At 42.4% G+C, this 23,969-nt stretch overlaps 1 long non-coding RNA gene and 2 other non-coding genes across 8 annotated transcripts; all 3 read right to left on the bottom strand.

Annotated features, from left to right (window-relative positions):
• Positions 1-655: 655 nt before the first annotated feature.
• On the bottom strand, positions 656-23,945 carry LOC116964317. 6 transcript variants are annotated; one of them, XR_006165247.1, is made up of 10 exons: positions 23,865-23,945; positions 23,460-23,532; positions 16,438-16,997; positions 15,295-15,455; positions 14,540-14,563; positions 13,979-14,056; positions 13,691-13,746; positions 5,489-7,393; positions 5,000-5,150; positions 656-1,224 (listed from the first exon to the last, which is right to left on the bottom strand). It is a non-coding gene; the product is annotated as an uncharacterized LOC116964317 (long non-coding RNA). The 6 variants fall into 6 exon arrangements; XR_006165245.1 differs by lacking the exons at positions 656-1,224; positions 5,000-5,150; positions 5,489-7,393 and adding an exon at positions 13,089-13,248 and having other exon boundaries at positions 16,438-16,541; positions 16,692-16,997; XR_006165246.1 differs by lacking the exons at positions 656-1,224; positions 5,000-5,150; positions 5,489-7,393 and adding an exon at positions 13,089-13,248 and having other exon boundaries at positions 16,692-16,997; positions 23,865-23,938.
• On the bottom strand, positions 13,318-13,391 carry LOC116964581. Its single transcript, XR_004408807.1, has one exon. It is a non-coding gene; the product is annotated as a small nucleolar RNA SNORD65 (small nucleolar RNA).
• On the bottom strand, positions 14,196-14,270 carry LOC116964588. Its single transcript, XR_004408811.1, has one exon. It is a non-coding gene; the product is annotated as a small nucleolar RNA SNORD49 (small nucleolar RNA).
• Positions 23,946-23,969: the final 24 nt, after the last annotated feature.

The raw sequence follows: 23,969 nt of genomic DNA, 5'->3' as shown, positions 1-23,969 counted from the left end.
CCTTCCTCACAAGGATCAAGCCCTGGGGGCAGATTGAGGCCCCTCTCCCCAGTGCATACAGCCCAACACATCCCTTTCTCTCACATTCTCGCTCATTTTACTTACACACATCGCGCTCACCCTTAGGACAAATAGTATTTTTTCCCCTTCCACATCTTTCCTCTTTATTCAGAGGAAAAACTGAATACCAGGTACGCAGGAGAGTGTCTTGGCAGGGCAGGCACAGGGTTGTGTCTGCACTTGCTAAAGGACTGGGGGTTTCCCTGATGCAGCCCCAGCTCTGCCTCAGCAAAACCCAACTTGTGCTATATTTATTTTCATTTACTTCTAAGCTTTAAGAAAGAAATACATATTTGAAGGGCTGGAGCGCATGGAGGATTTCCCATGTGCTCCCCAGGAATGCACAGCACTGCAGGGGAGAACTGAAATAGTAATTAAACTGGAAGAGGTGGCGGGTACCGGCTGTTTTTTTTTTTCTTACATCCATATTTTGCAGCCTCTGGGTTGTAAGAAGCAGGTTTGTGGGAAATGGCTGTTATGGGGAATGGTTGAATGCGAAATAATCACAACTGCTGCAAAAGAAGGTGGGTTTTCAATTTGAAAAACATGTTTTTCAAACAAGAAAAAGCTGACATAGTTGAAAACCCAGAGAGCAGCAGGTTAGCTGACTTCTATTGTCATTGTAAGTATTTATTAGAAAATGTGATGCAAGGGGAGAGTGAAGAGTGCTTCGTAGGGGCAGAGAAGGATTTCTATGCTTGTCATGGAAGACGTCTAGTGAGTGCCCTCCTGAGCAGACACTGCTGTTCCTGGGTGTGGTGAGCTGCCCAGGGCGAAGCTACATCAAAATCTCAGTGGAAAACCCAGTATCTAAAATTTAGGAATGCTAGGCTGCCATTTTCCTGAGCAGACAGGTCCAGAGGAGAGCCACCAACCCTATGTACACCCCAAGGCCTCTCATTCCAAAATCACGAGTCAGGTCATATACAAAATCGGGCCTTTTCCACCTAAAACGTAACTCAACAGCTGGGGAGTGATTTTGAAGGCTGTGAGCAAGGCCGTAACAAAACTGGTGTCAATACTCTGGTTATTGTGAGGAAAATCAACTCTTGCAAGAGTGCTTCAGCTGCAGCTGGTTTAATAGAGGAGAAACCAGCAGGACATATGGAAGATGTTTGCAGGATACACTTTTCCCATGGAGAAGGTGACTCTGATGGGGTTACACTGAAGAACACAAAAAGGAAGAAGGTTGAGACCTGGGCAAATCTCACCCACAACATCTGAGATTAAAACAACATCTGCATAAAAGTCTAGGAGGCTAAAATTTTCAGTTGCTCCCACACTATCTGAAGCCTGATATTTTTTCCCCTTATTAATATGAAAAAAAGTCCCAGCTAAAGGAATCTTTTGCATTATTTATTGGCAGCTCATGCTGGTGTGTTTAACAGTGGCCCTGGAGATACTGAATAGTCTGCTTGAGCTCAGCTGATAGGGGAAAATGCATATAGCAGCATCTGGAAAAGTAACTATTATCCCTCAAGGACTACCTGTGTTACATACAAAGCACAGTTAGGGACCAGAAGGGCTTTAGCTCTTGCTGATCAAGGAGATTTGAACCAAAATTACATTGCAGTTCAGATGTGTGCAGTTCTTGTTGGAATCATTTTCCTTGGTGAAGTGATAAGGCCAATGCCAAAATACTTTGGGGCCCAGGAAAAAAAAGTGTCAGATGCCAAGTACTGAGCACTGGGGAGGACCAGCCTCCCACAAGCAGAGACGGATGGATCAGGCCACCCTCCCCTTCCAGCCCATGAATTATCTTCTGCATTTCAATGAGCAAATAGTCCACAATTTCAATTGTGAAATTTCCCTTTTACTACAACAATTTTTTTAGAAAATCTGATGTATCCTATTGTTTTGATGCTTATGGCAATACTACAGGTCTTGGCCAGGATCAGGGCTCTCTTGCAGCAGATGCTGTACAAAGATGACAGCCCCTGCCCATGACAACAGGCAGCACAGCATCCTTCCACCCTGCACTCAAAACTAATGACCAGCAGAAGTGACTCCCAGCTTACTTCTTTAAAGAAGTTGGGTTTGAAGACCAGTTTCCTTAAACTGTCAGGATTAATACTGGCTTTGGAAACATCTTCACAGATTTTCCTATTCAAACCATGTGTCCTGGACTACTAAGAGCGACGAGAGAAAGCCTGCAAGGGTCGTATAGCAGCTCTCAGCCTCCAAGTACTAAACTGGCAGATCAGCCTTCAGAGGTCACAGCTAAATTGAGTAGATTTCATTGATTGACCATTAATTGCCTGCCCAGCAGAAAGCTACTGCATGATAGACGAGCAGTTAATTTACAACAGATTGCACACAAGAAGCTTTATTACAGAGAAAGGCAGGAGTAATTGGCCAGACAGTAGCAACTACTGCTCTTCTGCTACCTTAGATGGTTGAGCTTATAACCAAACTTAGCTCCTTTTTCAGATGCTGCAATAACCAATATCTCCAAACAACATCATCAAAAAATGACAAAAAAAGAGCTGTACATCCAAAATACATGATTTATATTGAGCTGAATGCTTGCCGGAAATAAAATGCGGATGTTAGCTGAGCAGCCACAATCACTAAGCTGGCAGGGAAAGAAATTATTCAATCTTGTGCATTACCATTAACAAATGTTAGCGCAGAACTTGTTCACAAGGATGAACTGCAAGAGCTTTGCTAACTACTGGAAGGGACAGGAGGAACCCTGGATTGCAAGCTGGCATGGCAGGACACGTATTTAGGAATACAGTGTCAACCTTTTGCATGAAAACTGCCTAAGTCCATGGCTCAATTACTCCTAACTGATGGGGAATTGGAGATGCTCTGTTCATAGTCCCTTCTGGCAGTTTTGGGCTTACATTTTCTATCTTCTACCTTTGGCTTAGTTTATGGTTTTACATAAAATTGAAGACCTGATTTAATAGAGTCAGAAAAAATAAAACCTGTTCACCACCACCTTTAATTATTTGTGCAGTTTTCTAAATTCATTCTCCAGGTTTTCTGCCTCCTAATAGCTTATTGATTCCATAGCTCCTGTGCCATCTTTCATTATTCTCTGCTATTTTATTAATTCAATCTGAGGAGAAAATAAACCTGTGGAGTCTATAGAGCATCCTTCAAGAAGGGTTTGCTTAGCTGCCTCTGGCAGGTTTAGCTGAGCAATGAGGTGCCAGTTTCAGTAACCCTGTTTCACACTGCACTCCTCTGAATTGTTAGCAGAAGCAAGAATAAGAGTTCAAGGCCACTGCTTTGTGCTGTATCAAGAAGGGGAGAACAATCAATATATAACTCACTGAATATTTGGCCCATGCATTTATCACTGTTTTTCTCTAAGTAAGGCTTTTCTATTTCTGGCTCTCCTCATGGCTTGCTGTGGTACAGGTCATCCATGTCCTTCCCCAGGTGAAACCAGATCCACCCTTTGGTCCGTGCAAGCCTTTGTGGAGGTGCTCTGTGACTAGGATTTTGCATTGCAAGCAGCAGCTGAAGGCCTCTGCCAGCAGCAGGACCACAGGCAACAGCAATAGGCATGCTAAACACAATGTGAAGGTTGCAGCTACATGATTAGACTCAAAGCACCTTATTACATGCATGCCTGTCCTACAGGTATAAACTCCTGGAACAAATATACAGAGAAGCAGATATATATGGAGAACTACAAGAATTTATATGGAAAGCTACAAGTTAAAGGAGAGGACATTGTCTATAACAAATATGGAAAATTCAGCTGCATCACCATGGGAATGAGCCTCCCCTTTCCTCTTTTGCAGTTGTCTCTTGTCTTGCTGCTACCTCCAGGTAAGACCAGCAATTCCAGCTTGTTTTACATAAATGAAATATAAGGCAATAAAGAATTGATCTCTGAGCACCATGCACATCCTGCTCTGGTACTTGCTAACCTGGCTGTTACCAAACTCCTGTGGAATCCTGCACATAAAGATGCAGGCAGATTTTCAAACACACAAAGTAAAAGGCATCCACTCCAGACAGTGTGCCTTTACACATCAGTTTCCAATAGGAAGAGAACTTCACCATTACTTTTTTGTTTTATTTCTTCTCTTTCACTGTACACACCTGCTTGTTAAATTATGAATGTAAAGGCTAAGTATTTTTCCAGTGGCTCTGGGGAAGCTGCACTTTCTTGCAAACTCAGAGCTCCCCTCTGCCACATACACTGGGAACAGCATAGATCTGCAAGCTAAAATGGAAAACTTGGCCTTTCTTTGTGCCTTTCACATTCTCCATTTGCCATGAAAACCTGCCAACTATGTTCAGGTTCTTTTCAAGAGAGGGAAAGGAAAAGATAATCAGGCAAATTATAAGGGGGAGATTTTCAAAAGAACAAAGCACCTCCTCCTCCCTTCAAGCAGCTGGAGAGGCTTTGCAAGCATGCTTAAAGCCAACTGGGTGATATGCATTTTCCCAACACCTGGCAAAAGTTACTGTAAAAATCACTCCGCTGTTCCGCCAGGAAAAAGAAACCAAAGGAGCAGAACAGCTTAAGGCATTGCAACACTCTGGAGATACAGGCTGTATTTCACTACTGCTCATTTCTAACCTCAGCTCACATCAGCAGTATGTCAGGCCTGTTCAGTAAATTGGTGGCATGGGAAGATGTTTGCAATGTGCTAAATGAACCAAGTCCCCAGAGTTGCTGAGAGAAAACCTGGCTTCCCATCCCAGAGGTAGTTAAATTCAGTCTTCTGCCTGTCTCTCGCTGCTGAAACTGTCCTCATTCTAGCTCATTAACCTGAGTGGATATTGCTTCTTTAAGCGATAATACTAATCAGGAAGTGGTAGAAGGCAAGAGCTATTTTCCCCACACCTACACAACATGCAGTACACACGCACAATGGAACAGCAGCTTTAATTTAGGTGGTGATTTTCATATAAACTACATCTTGCAGACTGATCTTAGCAGCCCAGGTTTGCACATCAGCAAAATTACCTGACAGGCAAAGTCTGCTCCAACTCCACATGTGCCAAGCAAGCCTCATTTAAAAGTTAGTCTCACACAAATTCAGCACATCTCACACAAAAGGGATTAGACCAGCATTCTCTGATGATAAGAGCCAAGCAAGTCAAGTAATTGCCAATACCTGAAAGAAAAAAAGCTCCAGATCAGGGTATTTCTGAAGTAATGCCATGGACTCACAACAAAACACTGCCTATGCTGTACAACTCTTACATATTTAAGCATCTAGAGGCCCTGTGTATTCCTCCAAATCATCCATTTCTTTTCCCTTTCCCTCCTAGCCCACCGAAACTTCTTCCAATATAACAGACACCAACAGCCTCCTCTAGAACTCCCTCCATGCACCAGGATCAGTATTTTCCCACGACCATCAATTATTTCCTTCTCCCTCCCTAATTTCTAGAAAAATCCAAAGAGTGTGATTAGACACCAGCTTCTCTGGGAAATCATAATTATTCCTACCTGCTTTAGTTTCCTCTTCTAATGGATGTCGGTACCACCTCTTCTTCCTCTTGCAACTATGACCTTCTGCCTGCCAGTCTGCAACTCCAAAGGCTTCTTGCTTAATCATTGATCAGAAATGCAGCCTTCTCTCCTCAAAACCACCTAGCACTGCCCAGAAGTTTGCTGTCTTATCCTTGGAGATTGCTGCCCACAGAGTGTCAAGAGGCAGAAGAAATCAGATAAACAGCCTTATTTTCATGAAGTACTAGATTCTGCTAAGGGAAGAAAGAAAGTTTAAAAAAAAAACCCACAACAAAAAAAAATCCCCAACAATCCTTGCCCTGTACCTGAGCTATCTGGGGGAATATTAAATGGGGTTGGATGTTTAAAGTTAAATGGAGGTAAACAGCCTCACCTGGGGCTCCCAACGAGCGCCAGCTATTTAATCAATAAGGGTGAGCAAATGTCCTGACCTCGTTCAAGCCACGCCCTGCATCAATCTGCAAGCAGCCTCAAGGCTTTTAAATGAGATTATTCAAGCTCTAACATTGTTCAACACAGATTGGGCCACCCCTTCTTGCAAGGACCTGCAGACCTTTCTGCTTAACAGGTGATCAGATTTTCAGGGGCTGTAGGGGGGAATGAGGGGAATTGCCAGGCTCATTGGATGCAATTTGAATGCCTTTAAGACCTGCCTGTGAAAGATAAACCTACAGGATTTGGTAAAAAGTTTCTGCTATATCTGACAGTTTAGATCTTATTTTGTAGTTAGTTATGCACAAATACCCTCTCTGAACTGACCAAAAATCGGCAAAGTGACCAGGCTCCTGAACATGCTCTCCAGAGGTGCTAAGGAGGGAAAAAGTTTCCCCAAGTACACTGTAACTTTACTGCCACTTCCTACTTTCTTTTTATCTGTTTCCTCTAACTTCAACAATCTCAAGTTTCCTCTGTGTACTTCACATGTATTTTGCAGCATCCCATCTGCAAACCCCAGCATCGTAACCCACTGCTAGCTTGACAAGAGGAGTTTCCCTGAAGCAGGGCAGCCCCCTCCACCTCCCTCTGAACCAGAAACTCTCTCCCATGACACAAACGAACAAGTTTTCACACAACCACTGGAGAAACCAACCCCCCAAATGGGCTGAACTTTACCAACAGCCACTGAGAGCAGGGGCAGCTGTCAGCGCAGAGCTGTCCCTTCACGCGTGTGACCAGCTTCAGGTATCACATCAGTTCTTCAAACAATTTTGGCATCAACCACTGGTACCTCAGTCCTGCTCTCCTCCCCAAAACCCTTCTTTTTCTTCAGCTTTAGCCGCTGAGCTGCTGATATGCTGCCAAGTGACACAGAGTTGCTGTCATCTGCAAAGACCTTTTTGTAGCTTAAAAGCAGTAGCTTTGAAATATTCTCTCCTTGATGTGGTCTCCCATTTTGGACTACCAAACAGCCTGGCACTGACACAAAAGCTCTATACTGCCTCCTGCAAACAGAGCATCTTCCTCCCCCGGTGCACAAGCGTACAGGACATTTAGCAAGATGACTGGATACATATTAAATCAAATTCAAAGTGCACATACCTTGCTACAGCGTTTTCCCATCACCTTCTGAAATCACCGTGCATTTCAAAGCTCCCAGTTTGCACCTTGCTTTGAAACAATTCTCATCATCTTCACAGCAGGTATTCTATGCATTTCACATCCCAAGGAGCACTCAGCACAAAGATTTTATTATTTACCGCTGTGGTTGAAGGTATTAAATATCTGATTTGACACAGTTAAGTAAAATTGCTTTATCCAACGACTAAATTGGCCTTCCCTTTTCTCACCCACCCCAGCAAGGCTCTGATCTCCAGTTTCTTCATCTGCAATGAAGTGGTAATATGGCTTCACAGGAACGCTGGCTGACCATTTCAAGATTATCTGATGGAGGCACAAGCCGTGTAAAGCATTGTATTAGGCATTTCATCTGCTGTCATTGTGGGCCACATTAAACAACTGGACATATTCATAGATCACCTGGACACCAGTATTGCATTTGCTGTCAGATAAGGACTCTGATAACCAAACGACTATAGAAAGTATTTGAGTATTCAATACCACTGGTATCTTGGCCTAGGTATTTATTAATAAAGTTTAATACGTTCAGTAAAATTTATTATCTGGGTGAGAAGCTTAGGACTTAGCTAGGAACTTTGTCTCTGAATGTGCTATCAAACCTGTTCCATAATTCCGTTAATAACAACACCCAGTACAAACTCACAGCCAACACAAACAAATCATTAAATGCAGTTAGCATGTGCACAGAATACAAGAAAAACAAAGGCAACCAAACCTGAAGAAACTATCTTCCTACAGGATCTGGAAAAGTGCAAGCAAGGAAGTCATGCAAAAAACCTAGCAAATAAAATTATAAAAACCAAACCAAAACAAAAAACAAAACCAACAACCAAGGACAGCCCACCAGAAAGCCATAGGCAGCTTTAGAAATGTGGATCATCATTTCATTTGTTTAGAGAGTTCATGTTGCAGCTGTGCTATGCAATCACTTTACTGCAAACCATTACAAATCTTTTGGTTTTCGTAACAGGGTTTTTAAGTATTAGCTTGCAAAAACTACCAGGAGTTTAACAACAAAAAGCACATACAGGGAAGGTCTTAATTATTGGAGATGAAACTTTTAACATTTCAAGTTGATTAAAACAGCAGGGATTTCAAATTCAGTCTCCATCGCATAAATGATTTTCTCATTTGTATTTTGTTCTGGTTTTACAGTTCCACACACAGGTGCTGGCCTGTGAGGTGTTTATTGACTTCAGGTGAGCTAAGCTCAACACCCACTACCAAGGAGACGCAGCTGGGCTTTGCTGCACAAGTGGTGGGCTTTAGAAAGCAGCTGGGCTTGCAAGTCCTGAGGTGGCACGTGTGAGTGAAAGGTAATGAAGGGCAAAGAATTATACATGCAGTATTTTTATTAAATAAAACTTAGCTTTAACTCCTTTAGTCCCTCATCACTCTGTTTATTCATATACTCTTGTGTCTCTGCCTGGTTAGACCAGAAAGGCTTTGGGACTGGGACCATTACTGCAACATGTTTGCAGTGTCAAAGAAAATGGAGGGTCAGCCCTTGTTCGTCCTACACTAAGAAACATTATTAACAGCCAATTAACGAGTGATACTTTCACTGTGCGGGGGATTTTCTGCATGTTAATGAAAGCTGCAAATCTTATTAGACAACCAGGAAAGAACCAGCAGTAAAACCATGTTTCCCCAAACATCTTCCAAGGTTGCAAAATCTCTTTCTCTACTTGATCACTGCACCATCTTGTGGGCTTGTGTCAGGAGATAAAACAGGGCAGATGTTATTTTTCTTCCTGAATTAAAGTGCAGGAGCACAAAATGCTTACTGTTTTTTAAATATGTCCTCCTTGCATGCTCTAAATCAAATTTCACCTGTTAAACTCTTACAATTTTAAGCAGTGTTAAGATCAGTTCATAACATTTGGGCTGAAATTGATTTTAAGCATAAAATTGAAACACTAAATTACATCAGCTGACAAACTAGGGTATGTTTGTCCTATCAGACCACTAAATGTGTTGACCTTGTCCTTCTTTACAGAACACGAGACATGATAAAACTTTGGCAGCACAAAGTCAATCAGGTGCTATGGACACTGCTGAGCCTGAGCCCTGGGTGAGTGTGAGAAAGGCCAAACATCCCCCGGCTATTTTGAGCCTTCACTCTTTGCTCAGAGCAGCTTGGAGTCGCTGCCCATAGCATCTGAGAAACTGTAAGAGACAAAGCACTTGCTAATGTGGCAGCTGGAAGAAAACAAACCCATAAATTTTCCTTGCATGACAGTAGTATCATCTTAGTTGTTCCTTGTTAGAAAACAGAAACTCCTTTGACAGTGCCTTGCTTCTCCTTCACTAATTGGAAATGAGGGAGAGAAGAGTTGAAAAATTAACTGCTCTTCCATCTGCCTTCAAGGGAAAAGGAGTAAAGTTTCAAAAATTAGGACCTATTTAATTCTGAAAGATATGCAGTACATCCCTCCCTCCCTTTGCAGTAAGTGGATACAGCCAGCTAAAACAGCTTCAGCTGCTACCAAGCCTGGAACAGCAGCTACAAGCCAGGAACACACCTTTAGATTTTAGTTAATAGCTGGGATGTATTAATTATAGTAATTTATGGTTTTGCATGAGTAATTATTTTAGTGCTGATGTAGATATGATTGCTTTATAATACTAATCAAGAAATAATGATGCTAACCAGCATTTATATGAAATGTGAAGCTTGTGATTTACAAAAAGGAAACAGGAGTACTTGCAGGGCAGCCATTTCCCCATGTTAACATTTCTCATCCCAATGATGGAGCCACACACTTGCCTGCCCATCCTCCATCGCTTTCATGCAACATTGGAAAGGGATGAAAGCAATGCACCTTCCCTGGCACATGCAAAGAAACCATTTGCACAACATCCATTCTGATTCATTCTACCTCAAAGGGGACATGGGATGGGCTGCCTGCAGTTTCTGGCTCTAACCAGTCACACAACAAACTCCCTGAACAGACTACAGGTCAGTCCCATCCCATCTTGTTTAGTGCCAAATATAAAAAGGAGCTTGAAGATGAGTTTCGTTACTACTAAGATGGATATTCACATCACAGAAGTGATTTTTTCAGTTGGCAACCCCTACCCCATCTCAGTACAGAAGGAAAGATGCAAATGGGAAGACTATTGCCCACAGCAGCCACTCTCCGTCAGGTCAGCAGTCACAGCATGTATTTTGTGGATAATACATCACTGTTTTCTCTTACAAATGAACGATATGACATTGCCATCTCTTATTGCTAAAAGCTGGCACTCAGCCACTCTTAGCTTCACTGCCCAAGATACTTTTCTTTCTGCTTTAATCCTTTTATCTATTTTAGATCTATCCATGGTTGTTGGCTAAGTGTCAGGGACTCCTGCCAACTCTTCTCTTAAACCTTTAGAAAATCCAAAATAATTGTACTTTAAAATCAGGATTTTTTCTATTGCTTATTCCCCAACACTATATAGTTGATGTGCTCAAAATGTAACCAAAACAGAATGTTTTGTTTCCCCTCCCTCAAAGCACTGCAAGAGAAGTAGTAAGATTATATATGCTCCCATGTAAGATCTTACTAATACTTTTAGGACACCTTTTTTGTTCAAGGCACCATATTCTAATAGGAATAACAATTTTCCATTCATTCATCGTAACAAAAAAACAGTCTATTAGAGGATCCCTGCTGAGAAACTTTGATTTGATGAAAACAATGAACACCAAAATGAAACTCATGAATAGTTAACTGCAATACATACCAACTTGTAACCTCAATAAACACAGATAAACTGTTTCCTGTTTACATAAGTATTCCCAGATCAACTCTTCTCTATTGTAATGATAATTCTGATACAAACTAGAAAGAACAATTACAAAGACAAGTTGCAGCAAACCTATCTTGAGCAAATTCAACAGCACATTAAACAGTCAAGCAAAAATTTGCTGAGTTGTTTCTGTTCGCTGAGGGGATGTGGCTACACCTCCATTATCATTAATGGCTCACAGAATCTCATTTAAAAAAAGAGCAGATTTCCTTGTACTCCTGAGACATTTAAAATAATTTTATTTCCAATGCTTATTATATCAGCTAAGAAATGTCTTCTGTCAACATGTTCTAATACACAAGCTCTTCAAGTCAGGCAAAAATAGTTTTGTTTCATTAAACACTTCAAAGAGAATGCAACTTTACTTTAAAATTTTAATTAAAATAAACATCAGAACAACCTGTTCTTCATACTGCTCAAATACAGATTCAGCTAGAAACAAATTAGTTCCAAACAAGTTTTGCATACTCCATTACCCAAGTTGAATGTTTATATTAAACCCTGCATGTGTCACAGTAATGTTTCTAGAAAAAAATCCTGATTAATTTACCTGTACATTATAGCATCAGGTACTCTTGCTTTTTGACATTTCTCTAAAAAATGTGAAATCTGCTCTTCCGTGATTGAAGTACGTAACTCTTGACTTTTCAATGAGAGAAACCTCTGTGAAATCCCACATTTCATACAATTTATACCCAAAACACAGATGCATGTAGTAGTTCCACAGCCATCCGCCAGCCTGGCTCATGGGTGCCACTGGAGGGACAGGGACACTGCCCTGATGCCAGATGGGCAGCAACAACCCAGAACATGATTGTTCTTTCAGATAATCAGTCAGAAGGTGAGTCAAGAAAACAAATTCAGGTCTTTACCTAAACTACACAGGAAAGTGCTGGGACAGTCTCTGAAGTCTCACCTGCGACTCAAGATTGGAAAAACGTTGATGTTCTGCTGTCACCACTTTTTCCCTTGACCCATCATTAAAGTTCACACTGTGACAGTAGTTTTATGGAATACAAACCTCTGGGTAAAGCTGTATCCTGCTTTTTATTTTACGACAACCAAGGAATGTTCACCTAAATTACTACAGTAAAATATCACCAATCACAAACTACCATTTTTGACTGTTTTGTTGGCTGTCCTCAATGGCTCTTTCCTAGCCAGAGCCCCACCAGCAAAATTTCCAGTTGGGTCAAAGTTTCATTGCTATCAAAAGCAATACCAAGGTATCTTCTACTTGGAGCTGTACAGTTAACATTACTTCCGTTCTTGTTGACACAGAATAGGCACACACTCACAAGGGACTAGTTTATTTATGTTTACCTTTTTCCAAGGGTACTCTATACTAAAATCTTTCACTTGGTGACACCAAGTGGGCAAAATGATCAGCAACATCTGCATCAGGTCTCAGTTGACATGATCACTGGTTTTGATGAAAATTCTTACACTCCACACCTCTCCTACAAACAGAGCATTGAGGTGTTATAGCCTGCCAGTTATAGCAATGTAATGAATCCAATTGGGTGTTTCAGCCTCAAATGCAGTTTTTCCTCATTCAAACACTTCCATTTTCAGACCCCAGCATTTCCCCCCAAACTCTTGAATTTATTCAACCTCATTTGTAAGCCAATCTTAGAATGAATCATCATCACAAAAGCAGCCTTTTCCACTCTTATTAGTGACACTGAAGAATGCTGACAAGTTACAGAGTATATGTGTCTCTTCCCTTTTCCCGCATTTAATTTTAGGTTCACATTTAGACCATTATTTGGAAGAGATGCAGAACATTGGCTAGAATGCTACTGCTGTAGGAACTGATTTTGCAACCTCTGCAGCTGACTTTCAGAAAAGTTAAAGCCAAAATAATGAAGAAATAGCTATCCTGGAACAAGATACAGAAATAGCTGCATTTGCTCTTCTTGCTGTTTGGGGTATTTAAGGCCTCATCTCTCCAGCAATTACAGCAGCAGTGTATCACTTTGAACGGTTTAAAGCAAGTAAATGACCAAATACCAGATAGAATGCTTACACAACTAAAACCTATTCACATTATCTGCAGTAATTACACTGAAGGGTATATACATCTATTTTATCATATTATAGCAAATAAAAGGAGTGCTCAGCATGTTTATTAAAAATGTGTTACATAATGTAAAGTCATTCCTTAATGTAGTACAGTGACAAAACCAGACCCAGTTGGTGTTTTTTGAGATAATTTTAATGTATGTGTGATCAAAACTTAACTGTTACCATTTCTTAACATCTTAGTGCAGAAAAATATGTAGTGTTTACAAACACTAGTCCCCAAGCTCACTCATGTTTTTTTTTTATTTCTTCTTCATCATTTTCAGCATAAACACCTGCAATACAACAGCATGGATAAGTTAAATGTTCAACACTATTAATCCATTTGTTAATGTGAGGGATATCATCAGAAAAACCTTTATTCACCACCAGTCAATCTGCCGGTAATTCCAGCAATTTTTGGTTAGTTTCATCATATGATATCTTTAAGTAAATGGATACATTTCCAGCAGAAGCAAGGCCTTTATCCCTTTGCTCTAAAGTGCTGTCAGCAAAACTGCAGTGCAGAAGACAGCTGATCTTACACATTTACTGCCCATGTTATAGTCTACTAAAGTATTTTTTGACCTAGAACTTCATTAATTATACTTTTAGAGCTAAGAATATACAGAAAAAGAAACACAGCCAATGAGAATGTTCTCAACTAGGTAATGTTTCTGAGACTGTCGCCAAAAAACCATTACGTTAAAATAATGGCACCCCAAATGCTAAACTCACCCAGAAGAAGCTCCTGCTCTTGCTGTCTCACTGCCTTCCACAGGACTGGTGAAGAGCTGTAACATCAATTGGCAGACATCATTAGCACAAGGCAGCCAAAACCTGCAAGCTAAACCTACAAAGTATCACATGCCTTTACTTTCTAAGAGGGAAAGCAGATTCACTTAATCTATAAAGTTTGAACCTACAAAATATGCCCCTAAAGGTTTTGGCAGTTTATAAGCCTCATTTATTCTAAACTTAGATTCTACCTGGTATCAAGCTCTACATGGACCAGTGATCACTTACCTTCACATTCAGGCCATTTCCAAAGAGCAACCCAATTCTAGTACAAATTGCGTCGCATTTATCTGGGAAGACCAGGCTCTGCAGATGAACAGATGGACATGAAGCTACGTTAGGTTCTACAACAGCACTTTTCACAGAAAGTATAAATAACAAGTTGCTGGATTAGTTCTAGAAGACAATTTTCTCTTACTCAAAACTCTGAATGCATGTAGCTGTATTTCAGACAAATAAGAAGGTTATCGTCAGTTCTCGCATCTGACGGCACTTCCTATTCGGGGTTATCATCATCAACAGCCAACTTTTACATCTGATTACTTAAAACACACTAATTGTTTCATCTTGAACAAACAATTGTAGGTTTCCTCCCCCCCCTTTTTTATAAGAGGCATTAGGTCTGTTAATGGTGCATAAAACTAGTTTTTATTTTACTTGTTTTAAGATTTAATTGTTACAGGTAATTTTTTACTAAGAGTCCTGTATTTAATTACTTTACATCATTAGCATGTAAATAAAGGCCTGGAACTTTCTGAACACCTTTGTACAAAATAAAGTTTAACTTACTCTTTACTTCAAGACATCTTTCTGCTGTGGGGAATAAAAGCAAAAGAAGCATTACTAGAATACTCTTCAGCAGTCATTTTAGAAAATGATAAAGTAGGTTTATCCAGCAAACAAAACAAACCAAAAAACCCCAAAACCCACTAAAACCAGAACCTTACCACCAACAGTCTGCTTCTTGTAATTCCACCCATGTTTGTGTTCCTATCATGAACCACTACAATATTTATAATCAGACAGCTTTTAGTCAGCTATCACTAGTTATTAGTCAATAATCCTTTCTAAACTGTTTTTAGTGAGTAAACTTAGGAATCTCCCTTATATAGCTTGCCAGACTGCATCTATCATAAGGGCAATTTTTAAATTGAAGTTTCACACAACACCAATTCTAAGGTTGGAATGTTCATTGCACAGGAAAGGCCTGGCACATTGAACAACCCAAAAGTGACCCATTTGCTTAAAACAGCACCGTAAAAATCCATAGAAGGCACACGAATGCCAAGCACTAACCACAGAGGCGGCGTTACCTCCACAGCCCTTATGGAGCTGAGCTTGGCAGAACTCCACCCAACACTACTGATGTGTGGAAACAAACTTTACAACCCACAAAGAGTTATAAAGCAGGCATAGCAGGCCCCATTTATGATACAAACCATACATATTCATTAGTATAGGCTGGGTTATTACAATTACTTCTGGGAATGGGTGTAGCTATTGTAATTATTTCTGGGAACTCATTGTCCCAAGTCTCCTCCTACCGCATGCATACTGCCATCCGGTGGTCAGGGGATGAGGTCTTTTGGAGGAAGGCTTGTGGTCTTCTTCACCATGGCCTCTTCACCTTTGTCCCAGAATGCTGAGTTACCTCAGCCAGTAACTGCAAAACCGGCTCCACCCAGATGGCTCCTTCTTGCAGATGCTGTAATTAACAGATGGATATCCTGTTATCTATGGAGGCCTCTTGTAACAAAGTTTCCTGTTATATTTCAAGGTCTTTTGCAACCAATTATACCATTATCTTGCTAGTTACTTTGCTAAACGTTTATTTCCTATATGAAGTCTCCCCTTTTGTTTTACCCTTGCAAATTCTTTTGCTATATGGCACCATTTCTTTTAGCAAAATACTTGCCATTTTCAATGTTTTGCCTTAATTTGTGTTTCTTTCACTCCTCATAGCTATTTCCAGTTTGTTTACCCATCCACATAAAACACTGCAACACACAACAGACTAATAATCCTAATACAATAATCATGGTAACTACAACAAAAAGCTGCTTAAACCATGTGAGATTAGGTAGCCAAGCGTTTTTTCCCAGAGGTTAGAAAACCCAAACAAGGTATCATCCAGGGATACCCGATGTAAGACTTTTGAGTGTTCCCAAACCTTCTTAAGGTCAATCTCTATTCTGCTTGATTCATCTACATAAATACAACAGCTTGTATTGATCAAGGTGCACACCCCTCCCATTTGAGCTGTGATTGTATCTAAAGCCATACTGTTTTGAAAGATTTTACCCCCTGGTCTAAACGTAAAAGGGCATCTGTAGTTGTGTTTGCTATTATTTCCATCTCTACCGAAATATCTACTATGGCTTTTTCAATCTCACTAACTCACAACCATGGTAAGAATCACTGCACAAAGCTATGAAACCCTACTATTTTTTCTGTAAGTGGGTTATAAACTCCCTGTCTCACCCTTTTCCATGGTGACCTCAAAACACCATTTGGGGCATGGGACTGGTTAAATATTTTGTCCTGGGGTATCAAGTACCCCCCTGCATATGTCCCTGTCCAATTAGCAGGCAGGCTTTTTCTGGCCACTCCATCTCCACAGAGCCACCAGCACCCAGACTATACTTTTCAGTCTGTTTACTAAGGGAAAAGCAGAGCTTGTCCTTTACCTGTACTTTTCTCTTGGATATCCTTAATGGTCACATTTAAAGTCTCCAGTGATCTGTCCTCCTGTGCTATTTCTTCTGTATATTGTGTTTGCTTGATCCCATATCTGCAAATCAAATTTAGACCCTGTCCTTTTATCCCTGTCTTACCCAAAAGTGCAATTTTTCGTAGTCCAAGCATTCACAGTTGAATTCTTAGATACTACTCCAAACAAGGGTGGCCCTGAATTTCCTCTTCTGGGAAGAGCTGTACATACCCAACAATCTGTTAAATTTAGTGCACAAGCTATCTTCCCAGTTTGTTGCAGAAACACATTATCCCTCCATGCTATTACACAGGCACTGAAAAGGAGCAATATTACAGGGCTCTTAGTCCTCATCCTAACTCCTCTTTTGAACACGGAGCTTCAAGGGTCCAGTAGGTGTTGATCGTCACTGGGTTTTAGGGGCTTTCTTCAATCTGGTATAATGTATCCACGATGCTTGTTCTTTAATCTTGATAGCTGTATGGGGTGTCAACAACACCTGGAAAGGGCTTTCCCAGCTTGACTCCAGAGGTGAATCTGAAAGAAATTTAACATATACATAAACTCCAGGCTCAATATTATTATGCACAGGTCCATTGAGACCTCGGGCTCCAGTTCCCAAGACTAGCTTCCAAACCTCCTGAAGCTGTTTCTGCAGGGTTATCACATAATCTGTTAGTATTTCATTCCTGACCTGGGTTGATGTTCCAGCCTGTATCATGTAGGGTCTCCCATATACTATTTCAAAGGGACTCAGCCCTTCCTTGGCTCTGGGTTTGGTTCTAATTCTCAAAAGAGCTAATGGTAAGGCCTGAGACCAGGGCAACCCAGCTTCTTGTCCCAATTTGACTACAATCTGTATTTTAATGAGGTGGTTCATTTTCTCTACCTGGCTACTTGCTTGTGGCCTATATGAGGTATGTAATTGCCAATCTATCCCCAGAAGTTTGCTAACTTGTTGAACAACTTTTGCAATAAAGTGCAGCCCTTGGTCCGAGGATATAACTGCTGTAACCCCAAACCTTGGTACTATTTCTTGTAATATGACCTTGGTCACCTCTCGGGCTTTATTGGTTCAGCAAGGGAATGCTCCCAGCCAACCTGAAAAGGTGTCCATCAGGACCAATAAATACCAGCACCCCCCTTTTCTTGGGAGCTCTGTGAAGTCAATTTGCCATTGTTGTCCCGGATAGTTTTCCCTCCCTATTTGTCCTAGTTGGGCTTTGGGGCCCATTTTAGGATTATTCTGTAAACATATTTCACACTGCTGGGTCACCTGTTTAACAGTAGTGTAATGGTTGCGGGCAATTACACGCAGGTTCAAATACCTGTACCGAGCCTGTTCCCCAATGAGATTTCCTATGTTCTGCCATGACAATGGCCCACAACAAAGTGAATGGTATGATTAATTTTCCTTGTGGAGTTTTAGCCCACCCACCTGTTTCAACTTTCCCTCCCAAGCCCTCAATTAGTTTCTGATCTTTTTTTGAATACCTGGGTTCGCAATCAATTTGTATTTTACCATCTGGGACCAAAGACTGTACCCTTACATCACCCTTCCCAGCCCCTCTTTTAGCCTCACGGTCCGCTGTGGCATTGACCAATTCCTGAGTGGTGTTTCCTTTCTGATGAGCTTTACAATGCATAATAGCCACCTTCTCAGGCAGCTGAACAGCTTCCAGGACCTTAAGAATCTCTTCAGCATGCTTTATATTTTTCCCTTGTGTGGACAGGAGTCCTCTTTCTTTCCATACGGCCCCATGAGCATGGACCACCCCAAAGGCATATTTAGAGTCCGTCCAGATGTTTATCTTTTTGCCTTTGGTTAGTTCCAGCGCTCTGGTTAAGGCTATTAATTCTGTCTTTTGTGCCAAGGCATTTGGGGCAAGGGCTGTGGAGCGATTACAGCATATACCCTGCTTTGTGGACACCTCGTTGAACGAAGCTGCTCCCGTCTGTACACCAAGAGTCCTCCACGTCTCCTAAAGGTTCCTCCTTCAGATCAGGTTGGCTAGAATAGACTGCTTCAATTGTTTCCAGGCAGTCATGTGATAGTGGTTCCCCCGTATTTCCACTGAGGAAAGATACTGGGTTGACAATGTTAGTAACCACTACTTCCACATCATCCTGTTCCACTAGAATGGCCTAGTACTTAAGAAGTCTTTGGGGTGAGAGCCAGCGCACCCCTTTTACCTCTAATACTGTAGATACGGTATGGGATAACAACACTGTGATCCTTTGGCCTAATGTGAATTTGCGTGCTTCTTGAATGTTTAGCGCTAGTGCTGCTACCGCCCTTAGACAGCTAGGCCAACCTTTACTTCATCAAGCTGTTTGGAGAAGTACGCCACTGCCCTTCTGTATGGTCCCACATTCTGAGCTAGGATTCCCAAGGCTATTCCCTGCTTCTCATGGGAGAACAGCCAAAATGGTTTAGTTGTGTCTGGTAGCCCCAAGGCAGGGGCCTCCATGAGCTTCCTTTTCAGTTGCTGGAATGCTTTATCTGCTTCCCGTTCCAAGTGAGGTTTTCCAGACTGCATTTTAACAGTTCATAGAGTGGCCTTACCAGGAGCCTGTAGTTGTATATCCAGAGGTGACACCATCTGGTCATTCCTAAAAACATACGGAGCTCCTTAGCCGTCTGTGATTAAGAGGTCTGGCATATGGCCTCCTTTCTTGTTGTGCCTAGAGATCTTTGGCCAGCAGCTATCACGTATCTGAGGTAAGTCACCCACTGCTGGGCCACTTAGGCTTTCTGTGGAGATTCAAGTTGCCATTAAGTCCAAGGAAATTTAGCAGACTAACTGTCCATACTATGCGTATCTCTCTTGTTTCTGCAGCCATCAATAAATCATCCACACATTGTAGTATTATCTCCACTCCATGTGGTCGTTCCCACTTCTCCAAATCCTTGGCTAATTGATTTCCAAAAAAGGGGGGCTATTCTTAAACCCCTGTGGTAACACAGTCCATGTTAATTGTGTCTTTCTTTCAGAGTGTGTGGGGGGGGGGGGGCGGGTTTTCCCATTCAGATGCAAACAGCAACTGACTTTCAAGGCTCAAGGGTACACAAAAGAAGCTGTCTTTTAGGTCCAATACTGTAAACCAGGCCAATTCAAGTGCTAATTTGGTTAATAACGTATATGGGTTGGCCACAACAGGGTGCAAGTCTTCAGCCATCCTATTAATAGCTCTAAGATGCTGCACTATCCATAACTCCCATCTGGCTTTTTGACTGGTAAAATGGGAGTGTTATATTCTGATTCACACTCTGTTAACAACCCAAATTTGATGAATCGGCCAATTATTGGCCAGATTCCTTCCCTATCTTCTGTCCTAAGGGGGTATTGCCCAATTCTCACAGGCCTCGTTCCTGGTTTAAGTTTTACTGTTATTGGGGAGGCATTTTTCACCCTTCCTGGTGTTTCCAAGGCCCATACTCCCGGATATACTTGATTCCGGACTTTTTCAGGCACTCCTGGACAGACAGGAGTGTCTGTAAGGACCAGACTCAAAAGTTCAATTAGCTGATCATTCCCTACTTGAAGTTCTATTTTTCCTCCCTCAAATGTTATTTTCACTTTCAACTGCTCCAACAGGTCTCAGCCTAATAGAGGTTGTGGGGAATTAGGCATATATAAGAATTTGTGTATTCCAAATTGTTTTCCTAATTTAAATTTAGGGGTTTTTAAAAAGTACGCCTTTTCACTTTGGCCGGTAACTCCCCTTACCATTACAAAATCATTATCCATTGGTGTTAAAGCCTCATTCAAAACTGAAAGTGTTGCTCCAGTATCTACTAGAAATTTTATATTCTGTTGTCATTTCCCTAGCTTTAATGTAACCAGTGAACCCACTAGGGTAGATTCCCCAGGTCCTCATCAATCTTCTTTGACATGGGCCTATATCCTCCCTTTCCTTTTTCATCTCTCCAGACATTCATTCTTCCAATGTCCCCTTTGTTCACACCATGTGCACTGATCCCTTCCCAAAGGACCCCTTGGTTCCATACTCCTGAATTCTTTATTTTCTTTTAACACTACTACGAACGCCCGCTGGTCTCTTCTTCAATCATCGTCCTCTCTGTTGTTAAACACTCTCCATGCCTCATCTAACGAAGTCCCCAAATTCCTGCTTTCCGCCAGCTTCAATTTCTGCAGCTTCCTCCAGATGTCGCTTGCTGACTGCCCAATGAACAGAGACACTAACTGCTGAGTCCCTACTTCCGATCCTGCGTCTAAAGGGATGTACTGCCTCACAGTATCCCATAATTTATCCAAAAATTCCAAGGGGGTATCCCTTGGACCTTGCCAAACAGCATACAAAGTTGACCAATTGTTTTTGGGATAGCCCACTCCGTTCTTCTCACAACCCAATCCCTGTATGTATTCAGCAACCTTACATGCGCCCCTCTATGAGGGTTCCATCCTGGATCCTGTAAGGGGAAATGATCTTTTATATCTTTCCCCATATTCTTAAGAAAATCACTAGCCAGGTCTTGGGTTGTTTTTAATATTAATTGTTTTTCTGACTCTGTCATATGGTCTAATAACAACTGAGTATCACTCCAGTCAGGGTTATGCTGTTTTATCAGAAACTGGAAGTGTTTGGTCACCCCACAGAATTCTTCCATGTTTCTAGATCAAACAAGGAAAAGGGAATTTTTATTACAACAGGCTCTTGACCTACAGCTTCTCTCAAGGGTACCTGTACCACTACTGTTTCCTTTTTACTCTGGGTATGTAAAGCAACTGGGCTATCAGGATGAGTTCCTGGGTCTGAATCCTCCCATTCCCTTTGTTGTGTTTTTGCTGGGTGTTTATAATATTCCAGCAGGTCTCTCACCTCAGGATCCCTTTGCTTTTCTGGCCTTGTGCATCTTTGACCTATGCTACATGCCAAACAGCACCTTCTCACTTTTCCTATTCATTCTTTCATATTTTCCTTTTCTAGAGCCAAAACCATTGGGTCTTGTGGGCTCTTTAATCAGTTCGATAATCAGGGCGATTTCTGAGTGTCTGCATAGGAGACCTCATCCCACTTTCCTTCTCTCCTCAAAAACATCAGTTGCAACAAAGTATTGTAACTCAAGGTTCTGTTAAAGGGCCATTTTCCCCCATCATCTAATTTATAGAGGGGCCACCACTGGTTACAATATTTAGTTAAGGTCCTTTTATTCACACTTCCACCTGGTGTGACCCCAATTTCCTTACAATGGGCTAATATGCAGCCCAAAGGGCTCTTTTTCAAAATACCCCCACTGTTTCCCTCCCATATTGTTAGCCTGGAGGACTTACCCAATTTCTGCTTCTACTGCCTCTGTAAGTTTCCCAGGTTCCCACAATACATTCTTTTAAGCTAAACCGAGTGCTCAATTCTGTCCCTGTCAGACCACTTCCCTGGACATTTACTATACCATAAATCATCTCCAAATTCCACCCAGATGTTTTGTCCACAGCCCAAGCATTTGAAAACAAAGATCGGATTACAAGAAAAATCCTTGGGTCCGAGTACGGGGCACCAAAAGATAACCACAGGCTCAAAAAATACTGTTTTAAAATCTGACATATACTTCGCTCGCCTCCAACTGCTCCCCTCACAGAGAACATGGAAACGCGGATCAGAACTCTGCACTCGCTTCGCAGCTGTGCTGTGTCTCATGTCTCACGCAGGCACACAGGCCTACAAACATGCAGTTACACAAAGGGCCCCTCACATTTTTCGCTCACACCACAAAACGTACCGATTTAAGACAGCAGCCAAATTCACATATAACACAAACAGTAAACTGTGAGTCATTTGACACAGGTTCAAACTGATCAATATAAATTAACATATAGTACATGGTACCGGACACAAAAACTTCTTAAGTAGGCAGCTTGTAACAACCACCATAAATATCCCAATTATATTTACAATAATGTAAATTTCAATTCCCATAGGTTACAACAAATGGCATGAATGATATAGCTACAGATATCCTACTGTCCTCAATGAGGGGTCCATGCCAAGACTTTGCGTGTTGCTTTGCAAAGGCTTGCATAATGCCCCCAGTGAGGAATTCCTGTTACAGGATTCGAATCCCAGCCACCCAGGGGTGAGCAATGCCGCTCTTCACCTTGCATAGGATGTCTCCTCACGACTTACAGGTATCCCCTCCCTGACATACCTGGTCCACTGATGGTCCTTGTCTGCCCCCCGCAGTGACTGATTGAGGGAGGGAAGTCCTCCGAGAAGCCTCAGGGCACACTTAGGACATCCTCCTCTCAGCCAGTCCTGCAGCAGGGCAGAGAGTCCCATCTGGGTCGCCAAACTGTGGAAACAAACTTTACAACTCACAGTTATAAAGCGGGCATGTTTACTGCAGCACTGGGTGCAAGGAGGATCGTTCCTCCGAGCCTGCACAGTATGATGAAGCAAGCCCCATTTATGATACAAAACATACATATTCATTAGTATAGGCTGGGTTGTTATAATTAGTTATAAAAATAGGCATGATTATTAGTAATTATTTCCGGGAACTCATTATCCCAAGTCTCCTCCTCTTGCTGCATGCATACTGCTATCTGGTGGTCATGGGCCAAGGTCTTTTGGAGGAAGGCTTGTGGTCTTCTTCACCATGGCCTCTTCACCTTTGTCCCAGAATGCTGAGTTACCTCAGCCAGTAACTGCAAAACCGGCTCCACCCAGATGGCTCCTTCTTGCAGGCGCCATAATTAATGGATGGATATCCTATTATCTATGGAGGCCTCTTGTAACGAACTGTCCTGCTACCTTTCAAGGCCTCTTCTGACAAAAGTTCCCTATCATCTTTCAAGGTCTTTTGCAACCAAGTATCCCGTTATCTTGCTAGTTATTTTGCGAAGTGTTTATTTTCTATATCAAGCACCATCCCCGACTGCGGCGCGGGCAGCGGACAGCAGGAATACCTGGCGCCACCTCACACACAGAGCAAGCTCCCAGTCCCCACCCAGCCCAAATTAGCCTCTTTTAACTTACCGGGGAAGCCTTTCAGCGGCCCTAGCGCAGTTCCCGCCCCGCTGGGGTGCCGGTGTCCGCCGCCATGGCAGGCCTGAGGGAACAAGGGCAGTCAGGCGCCACGTGCTCCGGGGCCACGCCCCTCCCCCGCGCGCGGCACTCACGGCGCCCCCCAGCTCAGCCTTGAATGGTCGGGCCCAGCCCGAGCGGCCCCGAGGAGGGGGAGGCACGGCAGATACCACCACTGCCGGGGGTGTGTGTGTGTATGTGTGGTAGGGGGACAGGGTGGGATGGGATGAGAAGGCCCCCACTAAAAGAGAAGAGCGTTTCGCTCCGCAAGCCGAGCCTCTGCCTCCTCCCTACCCGCCTTCCACGACGCCCAACCGGCCCTGGCCCCACGCAGCAAGCCCCTGTACCCGAGCTTACCCGCCTCCAGGAACGCAGGACGAAAAGGCGCGCAACTGGGAAGTGGCCATTTATAAAGGCTTGGGACGTACCACGCTGGGGCGGAGGTGTGTGTGTGGGACGTAC

Source organism: Tyto alba, unplaced genomic scaffold (genome assembly GCF_018691265.1).
Source record: "Tyto alba isolate M040663 unplaced genomic scaffold, T.alba_DEE_v4.0 Super-Scaffold_19, whole genome shotgun sequence".
NCBI classification, from domain to species: Eukaryota; Metazoa; Chordata; class Aves; order Strigiformes; family Tytonidae; genus Tyto; species Tyto alba.
This window is presented reverse-complemented; position numbering and strand designations above follow the sequence as displayed.